Source organism: Triturus cristatus, chromosome 8, assembly GCF_964204655.1.
Source record: "Triturus cristatus chromosome 8, aTriCri1.1, whole genome shotgun sequence".
Taxonomy (NCBI): Eukaryota; Metazoa; Chordata; class Amphibia; order Caudata; family Salamandridae; genus Triturus; species Triturus cristatus.
In genome coordinates, this window is record NC_140591.1 from 1,212,762,935 (window position 1) to 1,212,789,167 (window position 26,233).

A 26,233-nucleotide genomic window follows, 5' to 3' on the forward strand; every position below is an offset into this window, starting at 1 on the left:
TTCTTGGGTCAACACACCTCGACCTCTACCCCTGGGCACTAACTGATGAATACCTCGACCTCGTGGAGCAGATGATCCTTCACTACGCTGTAATAAAACCGGGCAACTATTCTTAAAATGACCTTCCTCTCTACAATAGGCACATTGATTAGGACCTAATAAAGGTCGCAGAACAAAAGGCTCGGGCTTTTGATCCACCCTCTGAAACTGTGGAGGCTGTTGAAACTGGCGCTGAGCAAGACAGGGAGGATAAGACTGTTGCAGAAGAATCTTCGTTTTTAAATCTTTAGGGGCAGATTTATGTTGCACTTGCACCACTTTTGCGCCGCCGTTGCGTCACTTTTGAGCAGGCGTAAGGATTGACGCAGCATTGTACAGATAGGGCCCCCCAGAACATTGCTGGAGCTGCGTCGCGCTTGCGACGCAACTCCAGCAATGCGCCACTTTTACGGCACAGATGCGTCACGCATCTGTGCCATTTTTGCCCCATCGTGCGCCGCATTATAAATGCGGCGCATCCATGGTGGCGCAGCTGTGGCGTATAATAACTGGCGCATCCCTGCTGATATGCAGGGATGGGCCAGTTAACATAAATCTGCCCCTTAGTCTTTTTCTCTTGCTTATCTTTCTCTTCTTTATCCCTGGTCTCATAATATTGAGCAGTAGCCAATATTTGAGCAGAAGAAGAAACAGCCCAAGAACTTTCAGAGTCTTTTAACTTATGTGACAGCTCGGGAAGAAAATTAAATACGAATGTATCTACAAATAATCGCTGTCCACCTTCCGTAGTCATATCCTGACCACTGTGATCAATAAAACGTCTCTTCAAAACGAGTGAAGAAATCAGAGACACTCTCATCTTTCTTCTGTTTACACGCAGCTAGTTTATCCCAATTAACTCGCAAGGGAGGTATCATCGTTTTCATTAAGGCAATAATCCTACCAGGTAGTTCTGAAATCAAAGCATCAGGCTTGGCACCACCCACTTGGGCTGTATCTGCGGCAATTATAGCATTCCAATCACCACCTAATTCTTGTGCGTGATTCTCTCTCTGAATTCGAGCCCATAATGCTTGTGGGACTACATTCCCCATCAACATATCGATATCAGCCAAATTCATAATGCAGGCGTCAACAGTCTGAGACAATTCTTTATAATAACCAGCAGGGTTTTTACGGGGATCTGGTAGTGACTGTTTAAGAGCCAAAACTTCAGATCTTTTCCAGGGGACATGTACCCATATACGCTGGAAGTGTGCGGGAATAGCTAGATTAGCACCTGCTGCTGGAACCGCTTCTCTCCATACTGGAGGAACCTCTCTCATTGGATAATGTTTGGATGTCAGCCTAACAGCAGGATCGGAATCAAAGAAAGTTTGCGAGGAAAATAAGGATCTGAAAGAGACAAGTGTCTTTACAGCGTCCTCAATCTTAGGACCCACGATGAGTCCCTTATCGAAATTAGCCTGAACATCCAACAGGCCCTGAGGAACTGAACCCAAATCCATATCCTCCCAACCTTTAACAAGAGTATCACACATAACATTAAAAACATATCTCTGCGTGGGTGCTTCCCACTGATAAAGGGTAGCCAAAATATCATTCGCACTATATAAGGGACCTTCCTCGATCCATTTACGAGCGAGAGAGTCCAATACCACCCATTCATCCGAATCTGGAAGCTGACTACGAGACTGTCTCCGAGAGAAAGCCGGAGACATATTAAGAGTCTCAAAGAAAGGAAACAGAAACCCAGAGACAGTATCTGTGATCCGTTTACGGACAGTAGGAGAATTGGACATAAGGACAGGGGACAAAGTATTGGGCGAACTAATAGGAGAAGAATTATTAGTTATAAGAGGAGCCGAAGGCAAAGGAGATTGTGGCTCTAGGGATGGAGGTAAAGCAACCGGTGGCAAAGAAAGTGGGGGCGGCAATGCTTGAAGGGGCAAATGCGGAAGAATCGGAGCAGGCGGAGGCGAAACTAATGGCTGAACCGGTTGTAATAATGGGGGTGCATTAGCGCCTTGTACATAGGTAGGAGGCAATCTCAATAGGTGAGACATCAAAGGGTCTTCCTCCAGTTCCCTACTTTTATCAGGAGGGGAAGTAGGAAACACCGGATAGCATTTATCTATCGCCATACAATGCTGTATTTCTGAAATTTCCATTTCACGATCGATCTCATTATCTTTAAACTGCTGGGCAGCCTGTATAATCGTCATACTTTGTGCTTTCTTATCTCGTTTTGCCTGCTTAATTTCTCTCTGTTTGGCTTCCTTACGCCAGAGGCGGAAAGAGTCAAACATTGCCGGCCGGGCTTTTCTTTTAAATAAAATAGTTTCCAAATTATCTAGTATGTCAGGCTCAAAACTACCATTTTGTGGCCACTGTAAAACACCATCGTTCTTTGTGTATCGTATCCATGCCTCATTAAAGGCAATGGGGCCAACACCACGTTTAGAATAGAGCTCATAAGTGGGAGTTCCAACCGAAGGAATTGGACAAGAGTCCTCCAGCCGGGAGTCCCTATCACAACCAAAGCAACAAAACTTCCTAAACTTACTCAGACCAGGCATCGTTATTTCACTGGACTTTTCACAAACATCAAGGGGGTTAAATCAATTAACACGGCACAAATGTACTCACCCCTCGGCTTCGGCTTTTGCAATAGCCGAATCAAAGACCCAAAGGACTAAACAAAATAGTGGGAGCTACCCACCACCAATACTTAACTAAGTGTCTTCTTACGCCAACAGAGACCTGTCTAATGTCTCGCCTTACCATACATCACCAAAGAAGGGCCAAAGCAAGGTGGCAGTCAGGGCAGCAGTCGTTGGCAGCCGTCAGGAAGGAGAAACCGCACTGAAAAAGACCTTCGGACCACTTCGACATACAGGGGTCGTTTGACGTGGCTCGCGATTCCTCCGGAATTTTCTTGCGGGGCTCCTCACGACCTTCAGGCAGGACTACTACCTCTGAAGCCGCCCCAAGTTGGGCGCCATTTGAAGAACCAGAAACCTTATGGGTCAGGCGGGGCGGGGAACGCCTTAATCTCCTGGGTCCACTTGCTTTATCTAACAGAGACACAGGACACTCTGTTGGGCGTAGAAGATCAGATTTATTAGCTGCAGCTAAGTACAGTTGTCCCAGAAGTACACTCGGTATGTTCTCAGGAGACTGCCACTTCAGTCCGTGGCGCACAATCTTTTATAGTACATAGGTGACATATACATTAACGAAGGACACACCTAAAACATACATGAAAAACCAATAAGAATAGTTTGAAAATAAGTCAGAGCCAATAGAAAGAGTTGGAAAACAAAGTATCGAGTAACCCGAAAAAGCCTCTCATCCAACTGTGTTTGCCACCCCTCCCCACAGGTTAAGGTATTAACGTGTCTGTAACTGACTTGCAGGTGGCGAGATATGTTTGTGTGTTTTGGAGGAAAGTTGTGAAACGAGAGAATACGAGCAGAGGACAGCGAAGGCCAGAAGATAAGATAAAGTCAGAAGAGAATAGTGTGAACCAACAGATAGTTGAGACAGGGATTAGAAAAACCAGATAGGGATTAGTCTACTCGGCCAGTCTCTAACACCAGCTTTGTAAACAGAGGCAGAAGGCTATTTTGACACGATACTGCAGGAAAAGCAGAAAAGACTTTGTTCGTCGTGCTGCCTGAGTGAGGGCAACACAAAATGGCAGCAGAGCACAAAATGGAGGCTCAATACGATCGTGATCGAAAATCGAATTTCCTCACCCTAATCATCAGCAATTTGGACTACGGAAACAGACTCTACATAGGAATCACTGCGCGCCTCCCGAAAAGCCATCAGACATTACAAAACATAGCTACAAGACTCATCCCCGACCTCCACAGAATGACCCATATCACACCTCACCTCCGATGCAGAAGAGATGCCAGTTCAAGTTGCTGACACAAGCTTACAATGCCCTACACAACAATGGACTACCAAAACCTCAACAAACTCTTGACATTCAATCACCCAACCAGACACCTTCGATCTGCCTCCAGTTTTTTTCCTCTTTACACCACCCCCCCCGGATCAAACGAGACGCTCATTTTTGCCCCTGTCAGCCAGAAATGGTACAACCTTGACCCTGCACCTCAAGTCTGCCCCACCACTCTGCAATTCAGGAAAGAAGTCAAGACTTGAACATTCAATTAAAGACCGCCACATAGCAGTCAAATTCTCCAGCGCCTGGAGACCCTCAAGGGTGATTTGCCACAATCTGTAAATGTTGGATTGATTTATTGAATATCTATGTGATGTGTTCTCAGTTTTGCTATTGGATATTGTGATGTATCATTTGTTTCACACCCCGCTGACAGTGTGGTTTCTCTGCTTAAAAACCTATATAGCATGATGTTTCTGGGATGTGAGACAAGACTTTCCATGTTAGTTTTCTTATTGACTTTGTCCTTAGAGATTTTAAAGATGTTCCTTGCCTTTTTAATATATCAGTCCCTATGACAATCAGACTTCATGCCTGCCACCTTGCTAATGCATTACTTTGACTTGTGCTTCACCATTTAGACTCTGGCTACCTAACTGCAATAGGACTCAGTTTCTATTGTCTCATAATAATTTCCATTTAATTGCATCTTGACATAGAATAATTTGAACTGACTAGCTAACTATTTTTGCCTTCTGTAATGATTTTGAATTCTAACTAAACCTTCATGGTATTGACTGGGAGCTTGTCTGGAGTAGGTTTGATTTGACTTAAATTATGTCTGTGCTGGGGTTGAAACTCACAAACGTCACCTGGTCCTGCAAAAGGTCACTTATGGATAACAATTTAGTAATAACAGAATTTGGGAGAAGAGAGATAGCACCCAAAGTTTTGGTGGTGAATATGAAGGGGGTGGGGGGTGGGAATAGAGATAAAAACAAATATAAAGCAATTCTTGAGATTTATTTGCATTCCCACTTTGTATTGGACCCAGATGGATTAATGCTGGTGTTCCTAAGACTGTTCTGAGTTCCATAGTGTGTGTTCCAATAGTGATAATGGTATGGCATGTGTTGTACTACACTATGCCCCAGTTTGGTTATTGTGGTACTTCTACTACATGCATCTATAGAGGTAGTGTGGTTTTATCAAATATTGGGCCCGATTCACAGAACTAACTTAAGACAAAATCCTAAACGTACTACTTTTGGTATTCATAGAAGGCATTTAGTAGTAGTAAAGTTAGGATTTTGTCTTAAGTCTGTCTTAAGTCTGTCTTAAGTCTGTCCTAAGTTTGTCTTAAGTCTGTCTTAAGTCTGTCTTAAGTCTGTATTAAGTCTGTATTAAGTCTGTCTTAAGTCTGTCCTATGTTTGTCTTAAGTCTCTCTTATGTCTGTCTTAAGTAAAACTTAAGACAAAATCCTAACTTTACTACTACTAAATGCCTTCTGTGAATACCAAAAGTAGTAGGACAGACTTAAGACAGACTTAAGACAAACTTAGGACAGACTTAAGACAGATTTAAGAAAGACTTAAGACAAACTTAAGACAGACTTAAGACAGCCTTAAGACAAACTTAAGACAGACTTAAGACAGACTTAAGACAAACTTAAGACAAACTTAGGACAGACTTAAGACAGACTTAAGACAAACTTAAGACAAAATCCTAACTTTACTACTACTAAATGCCTTCTGTGAATACCAAAAGTAGTAAGTTTAGGATTTTGTCTTAAGTTAGTTCTGTGAATCGGGCCCTAAGTGTGCAGGTGTTTTCTAGTGATAGGGGATCGTTTAAAGTTGATTGTCAGGTTTAATTTTTGTGATTCTGTCAATTTTATCTTGTTTTTGAGGCATATCATTGATGTTTATTGGCGAGCATGCAAATAGGTTTTAAAATTGATTTCTTTATTTTGTTGCATTGTCTATGCTGCAGAATGTTGATAAGTTCTACTGTGTTGTGATTTTCATTAGATTTTGTGAGACTGTTATGTTCTATGAATATGTAGAAAGGATGACAGATTCAAAGCAATCTAAGATCTTGAGATTTTTATGGCAATTGTCTGCTAAATAGAAGTGTGAAGTGTGGTGCTAAACACCACACTAACGTTTTTGAGTCTGTAAAGGTCTAGTTGTGAATATAAACTAACCAAGATTAGTTGTTGTTTATTTCCTTGTGCAAGGAGATAAATGCACTGATCAAATGGAGGTTACTGCTTGTTGAGAGCCTACTTTGCAGCAATTGATAGTGCTGTAAAAGTTAGTATTGCCTTTCCATTGCAATTTTCATTTCCTTTATTCTGGAAAAGCAGCTAAGATATTCATTTAGATGGGGTTTGTTGTGTTTACTTTTACATTTGAACTGTGGTTGATTGAGTGTGATGATAGTTAGGTGAGTGAAAATGGGTTCCTCTTTGAAAATGTCCAAAATCACTGTTTATGAAGGAGATATGGTTCCACCTGAAGGTTCCCTATACATAAAACATTGCTAAACTCAAAACATTATACTAGTTTGTGGGTTAAAGATTGGAATAAGATAACTGCTGATGCCAAACACATGCACATTTCCTTGAATGGATTTTTCATGTGAGAAAGGTCAAGCATGAGTCATGCAATGTATGAGATGAAGCCACAACCTAGAATTGCACAATTCAAAGCCTTGAATGAGTGGGGACATACAGCAAATGAAGAAGAGGGTACAACAATTATAAAGGTGGAGTTAGACATGCAGTAAGCCAATGGTTAGATGTTAGATAGCATATGCAAAAGAGGGTGTGGGAAGATAACACGATAGAGAGTGTGTATCTGTTTTCTGAGGATCTTAAAGACACAGATAAAAATAAATTAAATCATTGCAAACATGAAGCCAAAAGTGAGAAATAGAGAGAAAAGACTAAGATGGACAGCTACTCTGATGAGGATGGATTTTTAGATGCTTTGTTAAACTCGAGAACACCTCTGTATAATGATAAATCAAGAGCTGAGTCTACATGAACGTAAAGCAGGACCTAGTATGCATGCTAGCGTGTCAGCACGGTGTGAGCAAATAACAAAAGATTTAGGGCCAGATGTAGGTAAATGCTTTTTTGCACTTCCTTAATAGAGATTTTTAGGGAATCGCTATTAAGGACTCGCAAAATGCCACGTAGGTTGGAATCAAAATATTTTTTTGCGAATCCTGATTATTCCTTAATTCTGAATCGCAAATTGCGATTCGCAATCAAGGAATACCTTCCCATTCATTCCTAAGGGCCTAGAGGCCCATAGGAATGAATGGTAATTGCGCACGCAATTTGAGAGTACCCAATAGGTACTCGCAAATTGCATGCGCAATTTAAGAGGTGCAAGGGTTCCAGAGAGACACCCTGTTGCACCCCTGAAATGTGCATGTGTGCACATGTGGCACACATACATGCTCTAAGGGCATAAATGTGTGGCACATGGCACTTTTGAAAAAGCAAAAAAGTGTTTTTTTAAAGAAAATCGCTAATTACCACCAACTTGAAGTTGGTGATAATTAGCGATTCCTTAAGGCTAAATTGCACTTTCATTTGTGCTACTTATATTGCATTTAAGGAATTGCAATTTGCGAATCCTTTAATTGCAATCGCAAAATAGGGAATCGCAAATTATACGATTCCTTATTTTGCGAGGGGCTTATTGTGTGCTACATTGCACACTGCTAATTTGCGATCGCAAATGCTGAAATTCTGCAAATTTCAGCATTTGCGGGCACAAATTAGCTTCCTACATCTGGCCCTTTGAATTCAAGTTGAATTTGGATAAATTGTTAATTGTACAATCAGTTTAGAAAAACATTATGTCAGATAATGAAGAAGAATGGAAATACATGAGTAAAGAAGCAGCAAGGTGTATGTGTGATACATAGGGCAAGCTTGAAGACTTGGCAGATGAATAAAAAGAAATTAAACAGGAATTATAGAATAGATATGAGTGAAGACGAAATAAAAGAAATTGGACTTGTGAGTTTGAGAGTACCTACTAGAGATTGAATACAGAGTATGATTGAATGGGTGGCTAAAGATAATTGGTTGATGAAATGGGGGAAAAAAAGAAAAGGAACAATAGCAAATTGATTGGAATAAAGAGAGGAGTGTATGGAGGAGCATATGTGCATGCACCATGGACAACATCTGATATTCTTACACTTGCAAAAACTTTCCAAAGCTTAGAAAAGAACTGGATGAGTATTATACTGAAGTAGAAAGGATTGTCACAATTTCAAAAATATTTTGGATAGATTTGAGTACGTTCTTTGAGATCATTATTCGTTAAGATTTACAGACAATTTACTGGAGTTGGAAATGCCACAAAATATGGTGTATCAGCATTGTATGGGGTTTATATACGGATATTAGTTCTCATATATGGCAAAATGTGATGTGCTGGCAAGCAAAGTCTTTACAAGTGAACTCATAACATTGTATTTGAGGCTCTCCAGAGAAAAATGACGGAAACACTGATTGTAGTTCAAATGGGAAGAAAGTCTCTCGCTTGACAGATTCCGGTTTTGATTCTGTTTTTTTTTGCTTGTGCAAACATGGTATGAAAGGACTTATGGGCATATTTACAAGCCTCTATCACCACTGGAGCTAACTTTTATTGACGCTCCAGTTGGGTACTACCATTTTCAATAATTACAAGGTGATGCTGATCTTTGTAATTATTGTAAATATGTCCCTTTCCGCTGCAGTCCTCTGTGGCAAAGGGGCATACAATGGGTGTTGCTGTGGGCATTCCACTGCAACACCAATTGATTTTTAAGACTGTCCCAGATTTACGCAGGAGGTGTAAATCTGTGGCAGTATCAAAAACTAATGCCCTGCAAGAGCAGGTGTTAGAATGGCGCACAATGAAAAATCTTTTATTTCTCCTAGTTTTTGCGTTTTCTATGTGTGCTGCATTCTGCAGCACCTATAGTTAGAGCAAAAAGCCATTCATGATTATTTATGTGCAGGAAAGTGTCCCTTCCTCCACACAAACAATCATTAAATAATGATGATTTGCTACTTCTATGTGTGCTGAAGAATGCAGCACACATAGAAGTAACAAACAGCCATTATGGATTGTTTATGTGAAGGAAGGACACGTTCCTGCACATAAACAACCATTCCCAGCAACGCAGGCGCCCTTGCACTATGGTGCAAAGGTGCCTGAGTTGGTGCTAGACAGCTAATTTTAGCGCCAGCGCTAGGGAAAAGACTTATGTAGTATATACAGCGCATCTCTAATTTTTGAAAATGTCAGAGCGCTGCACTGCCAAATGTGGCGCTGCTTTGTGCCACGACATTTTCTAGTAAATATGCCCCTTGGTGTGCAGAGTAATGATTTCCAATGTATGCAAACTGGAAATGTTGTTTCACAGAGTAGAGGTAGAGTAGTTGTCAATAACTTGAACATGGGTAATGCAAACATTAGCATGCAAAAAAGAAATGTAGCCTGTCATATCTGAAGGCATGCTTGGGCTCTGGAAGCATGAGTGTAATTATAATCCAGACACAACACAAAAGGAGTTGCAAATGGTTCCTTGAATGCAAAAGAACATGAATCAAATCATACAATAGCTAAACAAAATTAATAATATTGTAGTTCCATATTGCCTCATGGTACTACATCCAGATGCAGGGTTGTTTACTATTATCGATTTGTGCCAAGCTTTTTCTCCACACCTTTTCATTAAGAAAGCCAGTATCTCTTGGCATTTATATTTTTAAATAGAGAAATGGTCTGGTGTATGATCCCACTGGGCTATACCAAATGTCCTTCAATTTCTGAAGAAATTCTGAAGAAAGATGTGGAGAATTTCCAACTGTCCTGTATAGATGCCCTAATGGTGGCATCCAAGACATAAGGAACTTCTAAGCAAGATCCATTTGCATTGCTAAACCATTTAGCAGAAAATGGCCATAAAATTCCCTCAACAAAACTGCTATATTGCTAAAAATAGGTTATTTATTTGGATCAGAAAATTGAAAAAAATGATGAGGAAGGAATCCAAAGAACACATTTCTGCTATTATGGAAATAAACGCACCAACAACTTAGAAAGAAGTGAAGATTTTTTGGGGGATAGCTGGCAGCTGTCGACAGTGCATTCCAAACCTTTTCATAATTTCAAATCCTTAACAGAGGCTTACTCACAGTGATGTGAGTGATCTGGTACCATGGAACAATGAAAGTATGAAAGCCTTCATAGGCCTCAGAAATTGTCTCTGTAATGCACCTTCTCTTAGAACGCTTAATTATGAAAAATATCTCTATTTTTTTATCACGAGATAGAAGGGTGCTCACACTCAGCAACACAGAGGGGCAAAGTGGGCAATGGCATATTTCTCTGCTATATTTGATCCAGTAGCCACAGCACTTCTGGGCTGCCTAAGGAGCATTGCTCCAACCTGTCTTGTCATTCAGCAGAGTGAAGGTATTGTGATGACTTATTGTCTAAGTTCATCTAGTTGAGATTCTGGGGACTTGTATTTAAACATACCATCTAACAGATTATTCTGGTGGCTTGGAACATTTCAATTAAACGTTGCAATATTCTGAATTTCATCAGACTACTGCCAATGCCTGGTGAAGAAGATACTGATAATGAAGACAATAGTTATGCCAATGACTTCATTGATGTAACAGAATTGTGTACCAAACCAAAACCAACCAATATGATTTTGGATTGGTCTAAGATTTTGGCCAGCTCTGGTCACAAAGGGTTTACTTAATATTCTCTGGCACCAGTTTGAAATGGTCCTCTAATTCATGATTTGTTGTATGCTCTTCAGCATTGGTACTCACAAAAATTTTCCAGGGGTCAGAACATTTTGGTCTGTGATGTGACTAAGGTCCACACGGATGCCAGCGGGGGGTGTAAAGTGGGTGTACGGGCAGCAAAACATGTATATCCAATGGCTGTCTTTAAAAATGGTGGTGTTCCTAAAGTTAAGCACCTAGTTACTTCCTTTCCTTATTTGCAATTAACCTTTAAATAAGTGCTTGCTGTATATTTAAATGTATTTTTTCATGTTAGCGCTAAGTCGAGTAAACAACAGCCCAGTTCTGCTGCTGCCCAGGGCGCCGTATGTAAAGGTCAGGAGGGCTACATACGGCCCCTGGGCCGTACTTCGAGTAACAATGCTCTACAGTTACCAATGGAGGATGCTGCTTTAAAATGTGGAGTTGCAAAATACTGTGGTCTTATGTCCTGTACGTTAGAATCAAATGCAGAATGTAATCCTGAAAAAGAAAGTGCCTACTATTTCTTGACCACAACTTTACAAACAGTAAAAGAGTTGAAAACTTTGCAAAACAATGGGCCAGACGGTGAGAAGAAAAACTGTTTCAGCAGGTTGTGTTAAAGATAGAAATAACATTGAGAAGTCACCTGTGGATAAATACGTTCATTTAATAGACATTTCAGATCAAGTGAAGAGTGTCTGCATTGAGTTCCATGTCGACAGCAGAACGTAGTTAAGAAGTCTGCAGTGAATCTGAGTCACACTAGATAGGCTGAGGGACCGTTTACTAGGCTGCAATTACATTATGTTGAACTGCTTTTGTGTAATGAATTATGTTATATTTGGTGATTGAATTTTTTCTAGGTGGGTGAAAGGATACTTGCATGCTGTGAAGTGTGTAAGCTTGCCACAGTGGATCCACACATCTCACATGAAGAAAGTAAAAACTGCAAGTGAAGAAGTGGTGGCACAACCATAGATTTACAGTGTCAAACTTGAGTTTTTTACTTGAATCCAGATGGGTGAGGGGGTAAGAAAATCAAGAAGAAGCACTAGGTGCACAGTAGCAAACTGAGCAAGATCAGTAAGAAAGAGTGCAGTCAAAAGTGCAAATTTCAGAAATCTCCAGAGCAGTTCAAGCCGCTCGAGTTGAAGACTGTACAGATCAAGAGGCGAGTGCACAAGAAAATGTAGCAGTTGTTATAAATAGGTCTGAAGGTGAAAGCTGGCTCTAGATGGCTTGCCTAAAAGCATGAGAGGGAGAAAAAAATTGCCGAGAGAAAGTTGCAGAATGAAAGAGGTTAAAGAAAAGACTAAACAAAAAGCAGTTCAGATAGAAAAGAATTTGAATGACAGAGTCAGAGCAACAAAGGGTCAGAATATTGGCAAGTAAGAATAACGACCAATAAGTACACATTACCAGGGTACCCGTACCTGTTGAAATCCAGCCAGAGCAAAGAGACATTGAATTGAAAGACTTATGGTTCATTTGATATTTTAAGAACCCCTGTGAACTTGTGGTGCCCCGATATTGGAGAAAATCAATGTTGAATAAATTTAGACGGAGAACTAAGCATTGAATTTTTGTGTTTTGCGTTTTTGACATTTTGAATGTGCATACATTGTTTTCCTAAGTGAGAGTCTGATAACTTACTAGAAGATTCATTCCATACCTTTCTTTTGGTATTCAATCAAATATAGTAGGTTTCATGTGAACATCTATTGAAATGAGTTTCTTGTTGCTTATGACATATTTCCATTTGAAGATTTTGAAGTTTTTGATTTTGCACCATATTAGAAGTTTAGAATTTTTGATTTTTGTTTTTTAGAAGGTGTATGGCCAAAATAAAAAAGAGACGTTATTTAGTGTTAAATATATTTGCTTCAGTACTTTGATGATTAACTCAGTAGGTATTCTGGGCAACTTTTACTCTTCACCTGGATATGCTTCACCGAAATCTGAAATGGAATCATATATTGGTGCTAATAATGCTAAAGATAAGAGGTTTGATTATAATATGTATGTTAATTAATTAAATGATAATATCTGTACTAGCTTGTTGAAAGTATGTTTAGCAATGATGAATGTATCAAAATATTTTGTCTCAATGTATTTGCCTGTTGCTGTTGCAGAGAGGGTGACCTACAATCAACTGCCATTCCCACACGCTCTACGAGTTGTAGAGTCCTCATGTTGATTCTAAGTGATCAAATCTTCCTGAAACTGAGTGATGTAGATATAGATTTGCCATTAGAAAAATAATTAAAGTTTGGAGGCCTGAGTTCTATTGCAGATCATGTGACAATTATTAAACCTATTGGCACTGCTAACATGAGTGATGAGAAGAGTGTGTGTAAGTTGAGTGATATTGAACTGCATTTTATTAGAGAATTTATTGTGAAAATATAAAAAAATTATAGAAATTTTAATAAACTAAAAAGGATTGAGTTGCAAGAAAGGGCCAGAGAGAGATTTAGACATTCATAGATATATCCTATTCTTAGAACTGAACAAGAACGAAAGGGATTTGTGTGCCTGCGACGCATGAGAAATCTGATGGTTTGGATTCATATGAAATGGTTAGAGAGAGTGAATGTATTTATAATTTTGTGGCTGATGATGTGAAAACCTATATATAGAGAGTTATATTATGTATGAGATAAAATGAGTTATTTTATCTTATCATATTTGGGTTTGTAGCTGCTAACTTGCTTTAGTGTTCCGTAGAGTGTTCTATGTGAACGAAATGAGTCAAAATTAACTCATAAAGCTGAAACGTATATTTGGACAAGTGCTTAAGAACATTTTTGGTGTGCGAATTCCTCCTTTTGGTGGTGGATTGAAGGATGTAAAAATTTGAACGTTTTCCACTTTGATTAATCTACTTGCAACTAATTCTGCCGGCGTCCTAACCAATATTAACGAATACATTATTGCTTTGCATGCCATAGTTGTACAGAACTGATCCATTTTGGTTATCCTACTTGCAAAAGAAGAAGGTATGCACTGTATGGTAAAATTGACAGTGTTGTGCATTCATTCCCTGTAATACTCGTCTTATTAATCCATAAATTATAAATATTACTGATGTTCTGCATGAGACTAATACATTTGAAAAGATTGATGCATGGGGAATGATTTGGTCTTGGTTAGTATTATTGGAGATAAAATTTCAAAGGTTGGGGAGTGGTTTGGTGATGTGGGTGATGGAATGTTAAGCAGAGTCCTAACCCCACTAATCATAATTGTATTGTGTATAATAGGTTTAGTACATATTCCAAAGTTCTTCGGAGGAACACCTAGAAATCACATGGATGGCGCATTTGAATGCAACAATTTGGTAGCCTAGTACTGGCACTGTATGTCATTGCTCTCAACTGGGTTGTCTCTAGTACAATGACAGTATTAAAGAACAGTGTTAAAATCCCACAGTGCATACAGCAGCATCATCACATACACAACAGTCCTTCAGGTATGTATCATTCAGTATGTGACATAGACACATCACAGTACCTTAACTGCCCACCAACACCTCTGTATCAATGAATTCAGAACTGTCAGTTTTATAGGCTTTGTCCACCAACACTCAGGCTGGTGCTGCTGGGCCCATGTTGGGCAGACCACCACATACTGTAAGGCCCACAGTTAAGCAGCTGGGATTTTTGTAATCACTTTACTCACTGTAGCTTCTCAAATCTCAGGCAATGTGTGGCATCTTCAAGGAATTACCACCCTCCACTATGAGACACGATCCTCAGGTTTTGTGCGCAAAATGTTACCCTTACCTTAACTGTGCCAATAACCTTAACCTTACTCTGACAACAATAATAACCCTAATGCAAACCCTAATTTTAATCCTAATATTACCACAAACCTGATCACACTAAACCAAAGAACTAACATGGCCATAACCTAAATAGTAACATAAAGATAAAACAGAACCAACCCTTCAAAAATACCTTAACTTACCATTACCCTTTAATTGTGGTAATGTGAAAATCATTAATAATGAAACTCTTGACTCTGTTTCCAAATCTTAATGGATTTCTCCGATATTGATCAAAACTAAAAAATGTCTGTTTCACATTTTTTAAAATTATTTTCAGCATAGTATTCATAGAGTATTGTGTGTTCACATAATGCTACACCTTGGACAAGCTAAAGAGATGGGTAAGCCAGAGAATTGAGGGGAATAGAGAATCCAGAGGGAAGACAGGGGTTTGGGTTAAAGAATCAAGGACAAAATTAACTATCAAATGAATTTTCATGTGAACTCTTCAATTAAATATTTTGAAAAGCACAGAAATTTAATTGTGCTAAATATATATTACTTGGGCATATAACTAGGCACTGTAAGATGATGAACACATTTTAGAACATCTGTGGAATCCAAGAAAAGAGTAACACAATTTGTGGTATTTTGTATAATGGGATTCTCTATCTCATGCACTTATAAAACTTAAATGGAAAGTACAAACCTCAAAGTTCTGTTCATTAGAAGCAAGGAATGACTAAAGTATCGATCAAGCTAGCAGCTGTATTTAGCACTGGCATCTATAACCACAACAACAGAGTGACCTTCAAATGTACATTAAACAAAAACAGCATTGCTATACATTTTTGGATCATACTCTTTTATATTGTTGCAAATAACTAACTCTAGGAGAAATCAAGAGGAGTGCATTTAAAAAGAGTGTAAGGAATGCATTAAAAAGCATGAATGGTTGGTAGTTCCCATTCTAATGTAACTTTCTGGCATTCATTTTAAAACACGGTAAACCTTTTGGAAAGCTATTGGTAATAGTCATTCTTTTCAAGGCTGGTTCTGACATTTTAAGAGATTTCTAGGTAGGTCACAGATGAGATTCTTGCTCACAAAGGCTTGAGTGAGCTTCAAATGTGAAAGTATACAGGGTGATAAATGACACAATTTAAAGAGAAATTGATACATAGAATCAGTTTTCTATTACCTGGTAAATGTCCTTAGAGATGAGAATGTAGTTGGGGCATACAATGCTTTCCCCTGATTCACCAGAGAAGCTGCTGCCTATAAAGAAAATTACACTAGGCACCCTATGTTGTTCAACATTTCAGCTTTATGCCCATCATGTCTGTCACTTCAGCCTAAGCAAATGAAACTTCATTCCAAAAGGGAAACAGTAGCTTACAAATTATGTTGAAAGCTGTAATTGTGCCAGGCACATGATCAGAACGTGAGCTGAAGTTCTACACTCTCTATATATTTAACTGAAGCAATATCTTTTCTCGCACCCACCCCTACACACCTAACTCCAATTTCCAATGGTGCACTGGGACTGTGAAGTGATTTGTGAGAATGGAGGTAGTCAGGCAGAAGGTCAGGCAGTAGTTGTAGAAAAACACATTTTTGTCCTGGCAATAAGCAGTTACGTAGGGTATGGTCAGAGACAGTAATTTGGTTCAAGCCAGCCTCTGGCCTTCACTGAATTGCTCACCTATAGGCAGAACCCATTGATCTGTGCTGCAAGTCTGTAACCTGATGGAAAGAAATTTATTTATCACTGATATCAGTGGGCAGGCTTGCCCTGCTGCTTTGCTATGCTTTCTTATTGTGCGAGAATCAAGAGCATGGATATCTTACTGTGGCCTGATAGTTATGAAATCAGGTCAACAGACTGCAATGTCCCCCCTTCCGTGACACATGGCCACCTCCTGCCTGTTCTTCTTTCCAAATTTGCCTGTGGGACCTGATGGCCTTCCCTGCCCATCCAAAATTGTCCACTCCCCCCCGGACTCCTCCTTAGTTTCCGTGATCTCCATGTTCACACACTCGACCTAAAGAGCTCTCTCTTGGTACATCAATGGTTTTACACATTACATCAATCTCAAGAAAGTGCTCTGCTACCTCAATACCAAATGCGGAAACATAGCACTCCTTCAGGAGATGCACCTCACTGACCCAAAAGCTAAAAAGCTTTGGCGAGATTGGGTGGGCCAAGAGATCCTTTGTTGCTCTCCCCTTTAGGCAGGGGCCTGAAGCTCGCCTTCCTTCTTCAACTCATTTGTGTGTTAAAGGAGAGAGATGCAGCTAACAACCTGATAGGCGGGGACTGGAACCTGGCCTGGGATGTGATCCTTGACCACACCCGTCCTATTTAAACACCCAACAATGTGGAAAGAGCCCTACTAGGGGATCTTAAGGAGGTCATGGCGTTCACAAAGTATGGTGTCTGTTACATCCACCGGACAGGGCCAACACATACTTGTCCCCATTTCATGGCATGTAATCATGGTTGGACTTCTTCCTGATGGCTCTCCCCTTGCTCCCCCTTCTCTGCGAGACTTCCATACTACAGGGTGCACTCTTGAACCACTCCGTATTGCGCTACAGGCTGATCTGAGCCTGTCACAGCAATTAGCAAACACTGGTGTCTCAACCTGTCCACCTACAACCACCCTGTGGGCCAAAACCAGCTTAAAACACAAGTTTATACAAACTGTGAGCACAACAATGACTCAGTTGATTCTGTCCTGACCCTATGGTGGCAATGAAGGTGACCATCAGGGGTCAGATGATAGCGGATGGCGCCATGTGCAACAGGCAAAAGGAGAAGCGACAGAAGGCCCTGGAAATGGACATAACCTCCCTAAAGGTATTAGCTTCACACTGGTCTTGGTATCTTGTTGTCTTCTACCCGGCATCCACGAAAATATCTTTATTAGAAACAGTGGTAGCAGGTATAGCAAGGCGATAGTTAAATACCATGTGTCATTTGCAATGTGAGGTCATGCTGTACTGGATGATAATTTATAAAGAGTTTTAACAGAGCAACTGCTGATTTGCTAAGGGCAATTCATGTGTTGGTTCTTCCTTGATCCAGATCCATGGACAATCATTAATACTCTTAAAGTGTGCGAGAATGAATGTAAAACTAACAAAAAATGTGTATAGTAATATGCTGCCGCCATTTTTCCCGAGAGTCACCTCGTCCTCCTTCTGGTCCTGGGCACAGGCTCCCAGCCTGCCCTGCAGCCAATCATGAAGCTGCTCTCATGAGAGAGTAGCTTCAAGATTCGCCAAAGCACTGGCAACTTGCGCTCTCAGGTAGACATGGAGCCTGTGGCTGCTCTCTCCAGCCCTAGCAAAGCAGCTGGGACTGGAGAGAGGTTCACTGTGCAGAAAGTGTTTGGCCGGACCGAGACGGCTGGCCAAACACCTCATGCGTAGTGAAGGGAGGGCCCACCACTCCCCCACCAGCAGTCATCTCCTGGACCTGTTAGAGTCCTGAGGGCAGGTCCAGGGAAATAAAATAAAACAATAATAAAACGGGTTTAAACCCATTTTATTATTGATTTATATTCTGCTGGTGGCAGGGGGGGCGGCCTAATGCAGCAGCAGCATCAGCCGTTGCACCCTCCGCTTGCTGTGCATGATCTTCAGGTGGCTCCCAGTCAAAACCAGAAGGACCATCACGCAGGCCCTCATCATCAGCAATTTGGACTACGGAAACAGACTCTACATAGGAATCACTGCACGCCTTCCGAAAAGCCATCAGACATTACAAAACACAGCTACAAGACTCATCCTCGACCTCCACAGAATGACCCATATCACACCTCACCTCCGATGCAGAAGAGATGCCAGTTCAAGTTGCTGAAACAAGCTTACAATGCCCTACACAACAATGGACTACCATACCTCAACAAACTCTTGACATTCAATCACCCAACCAGACACCTTCGATCTGCCTCATGTTTTATTTCTCTTTACACCCCCCCCTGATCAAACCAGATGCTCATTTTTGCCCCTGTCAGCCAGAACATGGCACAACCTTCACCCTGCACCTCAGGTTCGCTCCACCACTCTGCAATCCAGGAAATAAGTCAAGACTTGAACGTTCAATTAAAGACCGCCACATAGCAGTCAACTTCTCCAGTGCCTGGAGACCCTCAAGGGTGATTTGCCACAATCTGTAAATGTTGGATTGATTTATTGAATATCTATGTGATGTGTTCTCAGTTTTGCTATTGGATATTGTGATGTATCATTAGTTTCACACCCCGCTGACAGTGTGGTTTCTCTGCTTAAAAACCTATATAGCATGATGTTTCTGGGATGTGAGACAAGACTTTCCATGTTAGTTTTCTTCTTGACTTTGTCCTTAGAGATTTTAAAGATTTTCCTTGCCTTTTTAATTTCTCAGTCCCTATGACAATCAGACTTCATGCCTGCCACCTTGGTAATGCATTACTTTGACTTGTGCTTCACCATTTAGACTCTGGCTACCTAACTGCAATATGGCTCAGTTTCTATTGTCTCATAATAATTTCCATTTATTTGCATCTTGAGATAGATTAATTTGAACTGACTAGCTAACTATTTTTGCCTTCTGTAATGATTTTGAATTCTAACTAAACCTTCATGGTTTTGACTGGGAGCTTGTCTGGAGTAGGTTTGATTTGACTTAAATGATGTCTGTTCTGGGGTTGAAACTCTCAAAAGTCACCTGGTCCTGCAAAAGGTCACTTATGGATAACAATTTAGTAATAACAGTATTTGGGAGAAGAGAAATAGCACCCACAGTTTTGGTGGTGAATATGAAGGGAGGGGGGGGGGTGAGAATAGAGATAAAAACAAATATAAAGCAATTCTTGAGATTTATTTGCATTCCCACTTTGCATTGGACCCAGATGGATTAATGCTGGTGTTCCTAAGACTGTTCTGAGTTCCATAGTGTGTGTTCCAATAGTGATAATGGTATGGCATGTGTTGTACTACACTATGCCCCAGTTTGGTTATTGTGGTACTTCTACTACATGCATCTATAGAGGTAGAGTGGTTTTATCAAATATTGGGCCCGATTCACAGAACTAACTTAAGACAAAATCCTAAATGTACTACTTTTGATATTCATAGAAGGCATTTAGTAGTGTAAAGTTAAGATTTTGTCTTAAGTCTGTCTTAAGTGTCTTAAGTCTGTCTTAAGTCTGTCCTAAGTTTGTCTTAAGTCTGTCTTAAGTCTGTATTTAGTCTGTCTTAAGTCTGTCCTATGTATGTCTTAAGTCTCTCTTATGTCTGTCTTAAGTCAAACTTAAGACAAAATCCTAACTGTACTACTACTAAATGCCTTCTGTGAATACCAAAAGTAGTAGGACAGACTTAAGACAGACTTAAGACAATCTTAGGACAGTCTTAAGACAGATTTAAGAAAGACTTAAGACAGACTTAAGACAGACTTAAAACAGACTTAAGACAGACTTAAGACAAACTTAAAACAAACTTAGGACAGACTAAAGACAGACTTAAGACAGACTTAAGACAAAATCCTAACTTTACTACTACTAAATGCCTTCTGTGAATACCAAAAGTAGTAAGTTTAGGATTTTGTCTTAAGTTAGTTCTGTGAATCGGGCCCTAAGTATGCAGGTGTTTTCTAGTGATATGGGATCATTTAAAGTTGATTGTCAGGTTTAATTTTTGTGATTCTGTCAATTTTATCTTGTTTTTGAGGCATATCATTGATGTTTATTGGCGAGCATGCAAAAAGGTTTTAAAATTGATTTCTTTATTGTGTTGCATTGTCTATGCTGCAGAATGTTGATAAGTTCTATTGTGTTGTGATTTTCATTAGATTTTGTGAGACTGTTATGTTCTATGTATATGTAGAAAGGATGACAGATTCAAAGAAATCTAAGATCTTGAGATTTTTATGGCAATTGTCTGTGAATTGTGGTGCTAAACACCACACTAACGTTTTTGAGTCTGTAAAGGTCTAGTTGTGAATATAAACTAACCAAGATTAGTTGTTTATTTCCTTGTGCAAGGAGATAAATGCACTGATCAAATGGATTTTACTGCTAGTCGAGATCCCACTTTGGAGCAATTGATAGTGCTTTAAAAGTTAGTATTGCCTTTCCATTGCAATTTTAATTTCCTTTCCTTTATTCTGGAAAAGCAGCAAATATATTCATTTAGATGGGGTTTATTGTGTTTTACTTTTACATTTGAACTGTGGTTGATTGAGTGTGATGATAGTTAGGTGAGTGAAAATGGGTTCCTCTTTGAAAATGTCCAAAATCACTGTTTATGAAGGAGATATGGTTCCACCTGAAGGTTCCCTACACATAAAACATTGCTAAACTCAAAACTTTTGTAGTTTGTGGGTTAAAGATTGGAATAAGATTACTGCTGATGCCAAACACATGCACATTTCCTTGAATGGATTTTTCATGTGAGAAAGGTCAAGCATGAGTCATGCAATGTATGAGATGAAGCCACAACCTAGAATTGCACAATTCAAAGCCTTGAATTAGTGGGGACATACAGCAAATGAAGAAGAGGGTAGAACAATTATAAAAGGTGGAGTTAGAAATGCAGTAAGCCAATGGTTAGATGTTAGATAGCATATGAAAAAGAGGGTGTGGGATGAAGACACAATAGAGAGTGTGTATCTGTTTTCTTTTTTTTTTTTAAACCTTTTTATTGTTTTACCCCTTTTTCTCAGTATACACATTGTATTTCACATTTAACATTTGTACATTTTCCAGCCAATTTTGAAAAAACATCCATAATTACACTTTATCTGATTTGAAATTTAAACAATATCAGCTAACAAAAGAACACAGGTTAAAGAACAGATAGCAAATAGGCCTATATTGCATATTATGTTACAGTACCCTGTAGTGCCATAGTCTCTTTCCACTTCACTATTGGTTCCCAAATTTTTAGCCCTAACCTTCTTCCCCTTTTCCCCTTACGTGCATATATTGCTTTCTCAAGATTATAGCTAGCTAATAAATTTGCCAACCATCTTTGCATTCCCGGGGGGATCTTTTCTAACCATGCTCTTGCTATCGTCAACCTCAGAACTGCAGTAGCCATAAACATAAACTCCTTATGTTCAGGTCCATCCCGGTTATCTCTCCCAAACAAAATCCTCAAAGGTGTCAATTTTATTCGTATGTCAAGTGTATTAGCAAGAAAATCTTCCACATTTTTAATCAAACTATACAGCTGGGGGCAGGTAGCAAACATATGAATTATATCTGCGTCCCCTGCATTGCATCGGGGGCAGGTGGTACCAGTAGAGCCTCCCCATTTAGCTATTCTAGCGGGGGTGTGATACAATGAGAATAAAGTCTTGTAGTGCTGCGATTGCAGGGGTCCCGAACACAAAATATAACAGCCCATATTCAAGGATTCTTGAAAACTTCCAGGCTCCCCCCCCAATTTTCCAACCCACTTATTACTAACTTTCTCCATATCATCCATCTTCCCTTTTACTAAGAATGCATAAAAAGATCTAATTGTACAGTCCCTACCTGTTTTTATTTTCTCCAGTACTTCATTACTATCAAAGCCCATACTGCCACCCTGCTTACGACAAAGAAAACTCCTTAGCTGTAAATATTTGAAAAAGTCCCTTCTCTCAATGCCATACTTAAGGGTGAGGTCTACAAACTGTACGATCCCTTCCTCGTCCATTAAGTTTCCAATCTGTACTATCCCTTTTTGAGACCATCTTGCCATTATTGAATCAGCGAATACTTCTGTAGGGAAGGACTTATTCTTATACAGCCTTGTATATCTGTTGTATCTTCCGAGTCCCATTTTTTTTAAAAAGGCATTCCATATCCTATATGCTGCCACTACAGTCTTAAATCTAGTCCTTTTATGATATCCAAACTCAACCCTGTTTAAGAAATTATTTTCTGCCTCCGCCCCCAGTACTATAGAATAGACTTCCGTAGACATGGTCGTAACCCCTGTGTCTAGCCCCCCGCCCCCAATTAACCCCTGCATATACTGTAGTGCTGCAGCCATTTGATATAACCTAAAATCAGGGGCTCCCCATCCCCCTCTTTCTCTTGGGAGAGTCATATATCTATAGGCCCGCCTGGTTTTCCCATGCGCCCAGATAAACCTATTTAGTACTCTCTCTAGCATATTAAACCATTTGGCTTCAAAGACCAGAGGGACAGAGCGAAAAAGATATAAAAACTTGGGCAAGATCAGCATTTTGATTACGTTAATACATCCCAGCAAAGAAAGATGTAAGTTATTCATCCTCTCCAGATCCCTCTTCGTCTTATCCATCAGGGGAGTCAAATTAATTTCTACGATTTTATCCAAATCCGCCACTAATGATATCCCTAAATACACTGCCGAGTTAACCACCCTATCATCATTACATATAGCATAGGCATTTTTTATAATCTGCGTTTTTAATCTATTTAAACTATAGCCCGATATCCGTCCAAACACATGGGCCTCTGCCTCGACTTCCTTTATAGCTAAAGTGGGGTTCGGCGTTAAAATAGCTATATCATCTGCATAGGCTAAAGTCTTTATCGTACTGCCATTTACCCGCATCGGCGGTATCCCCTGATTAGCTTCCAGTCGTCGCAGTAGTGGTTCGAGATATAACGCGAAGAGGAGGGGAGAGGAGGGGCAGCCCTGCCTAGTCCCCCTAGCGATTTTAACTGTATCTGACAGCCCTCCGTTCACTCTAATTCTCGCTATTGGGTTACTGTATAGTATCCGTATGGCTTTAACAAAGGGTTCCCCTATCCCGCACCACCTCATAACCTGCCAAAGGTAATCCCAGGAGACCCTGTCAAATGCCTTCTCAGCATCTAGAAAAAGTGCTGCGACAGGGTCCCCTAGGATTCCTGCAGAGTCGAGCATCGTAACAACAGTCCTGACGTGCTGCGTTGTCCCTTTTCCAGGAATAAATCCGTGCTGAGTGGGGGTTACCAACTGCTCGATGATCCCAGCCAACCTCTTTGCTAAAATTTTAGAGTATATTTTAATGTCTGAATTCATTAGTGTGATTGGTCTATATGATCCTGGTGCTTCTGGTGGCTTCCCTTTTTTCAAAATTACAATTATGTCAGCCCCTCCCCATGATTCCGGGCTGGATTCCCCTCGTTGAGCTTGTTGCATTAATGAAAACATATCTGCCACAAGAGCTTTTTTAAATATTTGATAAAACTCAAGCGGGATTTGGTCTGGTCCTGCTGCTTTACCAGCTGGTAAGCTACAAAGGGCCTCGTTAAATTCTTCCAACTGTAGGGGCCCATTTAATAACTCCCTATCCTCTTCGGACATTACCGGCGGAGAAATATCTCTCAGATATTCCTCCACATCTCGTAGTCTTGTTGGACCCTCTGGGGTATACAGATCTGCATAAAACTTTCTAAACACATCCCTTACTAAATCAGAGTCCATAACCATATTTCCGCATGCATCCCTAATTTCTTTTATTCCCGCTGCAGCCACTCTCTGCCTAGTTCTGCTAGCCAGGACTCGACCCACCTTCTCACTAAGTTCATATGTCCTTTCCTTCTTTGTCAAAAATTGATCCGCAGCTTGTCCAGCCAACCCTTCCACTGCTTCAGCTTTTAAGGCTATAATTTTAAGCAAATGCTCTTCTAGAGGTAAGTTATTTACTATGGCCCTGCTTAAATTCCCTTCCTCTCTTAATAGCCTCTGCCCGATCTGCTCTCTCTTGTCTCTTTCTCTCTTTTGCCTTCTTAAAACAAAACTAATTGTTTCTCCCCTTACTCCTGCCTTAAAAGTATCCCAGACCACTCCTGGAGCTGCTGTCCCCCTGTTAATATCCCAAAAGAATTTAATCCAAGCTGTCATATGCTCCCTATATACAGGATCTTTTAGCAGGCCTCTCTCAAAAGTCCACTGCGAAGGCATTTTGGGTGTTTGATCAAATTTGACGGTGAGAATAACCGGACTGTGATCTGACATCAGCCTAGGTAGCTTCTCCACTTGTACTCCAGAGAGCAGACAATTAGAGACCAGAAAGTAGTCCAGCCTAACCATAATCCGATGTGGAGCAGAGAAGAAGGTGCTACCATCTAAGTGGGGGTGTAGCTTCACCCAAGGATCCACCAAGGCGTTATGTATGACCATATCAGCTAATGCCCTAAATACTTTCTTCTTCCTACCCCGATATATCGCATCTGGAAGTGTAAATGAACTCTCTGGATCATGGATGTTGAAATCTCCACAGCATACTAAGGGCTCAGGCCACTGAGCTAACTCAATATCAAGAAACTGGAATACGTCTGGATCGTCTTCCGTAGAGCCATAGATTGAAACAAGAGTACATTTCTGACCCCTGAAACATACTTCTAGAATAACCCGTCTCCCCCATTGATGTTCCTTTTTCTTCCCTACAATCACATCCCTTTGCCTACCCAGAATAGCTACCCCTCTAGTCCTAGACCCCTGCTTAGTGCAAGCCAATACCTTAAACCCTAATTGCTCCAGAAGATATGTCCTCCCTATTTCTATATGAGTCTCTTGAAGGCATATCAAGTCTAATCGCATAGGTTTCAGATATGCTGCTACTCTCATCCTCTTACTCGGCTCGTTAAGACCGCATATATTGATTGATGCTATCCTGCACGCCATATCATTGACATTCGTAGATCCAGCCAGAAATAACCTTTATTCACCATCTTCAAATCAGCTTGTGTACATCCAATATCTCCTACGTAGGTAACAATGTGCCAAACATTCTTTTTAAAAAAACTCAATTGTTGCTGTTTCCCCCCCCCTGCCTCCACCCCCTCCTTCTCCCCCCCTGCGCTACTCCCCCCACCCCCCTCCCTCCTACAGGCAAATAGGTCAGCAGACCTATGTGTGCCCGCCTTTGGTTGCACTGGTCGCATCCCTCTCCCGCCAAGTACCTTACCTATGCTGTGTTACCCTTTTGTCCCTTCTTATCTCTAACACAATTATCTATACTCTGGTGGTACTCTTGTGTATGCAGATCCCCGTATCCCTTATCCTCCCTTCTGCTTCCTCATTTCCTCCAAAAAAAGCTTGGCTTTGATCTCAGAGTTGAACATCCAAATTTTCCCCCTCACAACTACCTTAAGCCTAGCCGGGTACAGTAGGTATGCTTCCAACCCCAGGGCTTGAAAGGGAGCGATCATCTGCCTTAACTTCCATCTCCTCTCTACAGTGAAATGGCAGAAGTCAGGCCTGGCAAAAAAAGTGTTGCTTCCAAAGGTCTTCCTACTATCTATTCTTGCCTTGCTCAGAATCTCCTCCCTAAGCAAGAAGTTCCCAACATAGACTAGTATTGCCCTCGGATGATTTTGCTGACCGCCCCTCCCTGCTCCTCCTGTGGCCTGAGCTTTCTTCATTGTGAAAGGGAACCTGTGTACCCTCTGTATTTCTGTTTCCCACTGCCACTGGGATTCTGGGAAGGCACCCTTCAAGAGATTTATCACAAATTGCCTGACATCCTGTCCCTCTGACCCCTCTGCCACACCCAGCAATCTAACATTGTTCCTCCTCTGTCTGTTTTCAAAATCCTCCATCTTCCAACGCATGTCCTCTGCCATTTTTTCCTGCTCTGTCTTGAATGAATGCCATCTCCCAACATCATCCTCCAGTTTGCCGGTGCGCTCCTCAACCTCTGTTACACGGTCCACAAGTTCATCATATAACTTATTAACCTTCTTCAAGCTACACTGGATTTTCTTTGATGCCTGT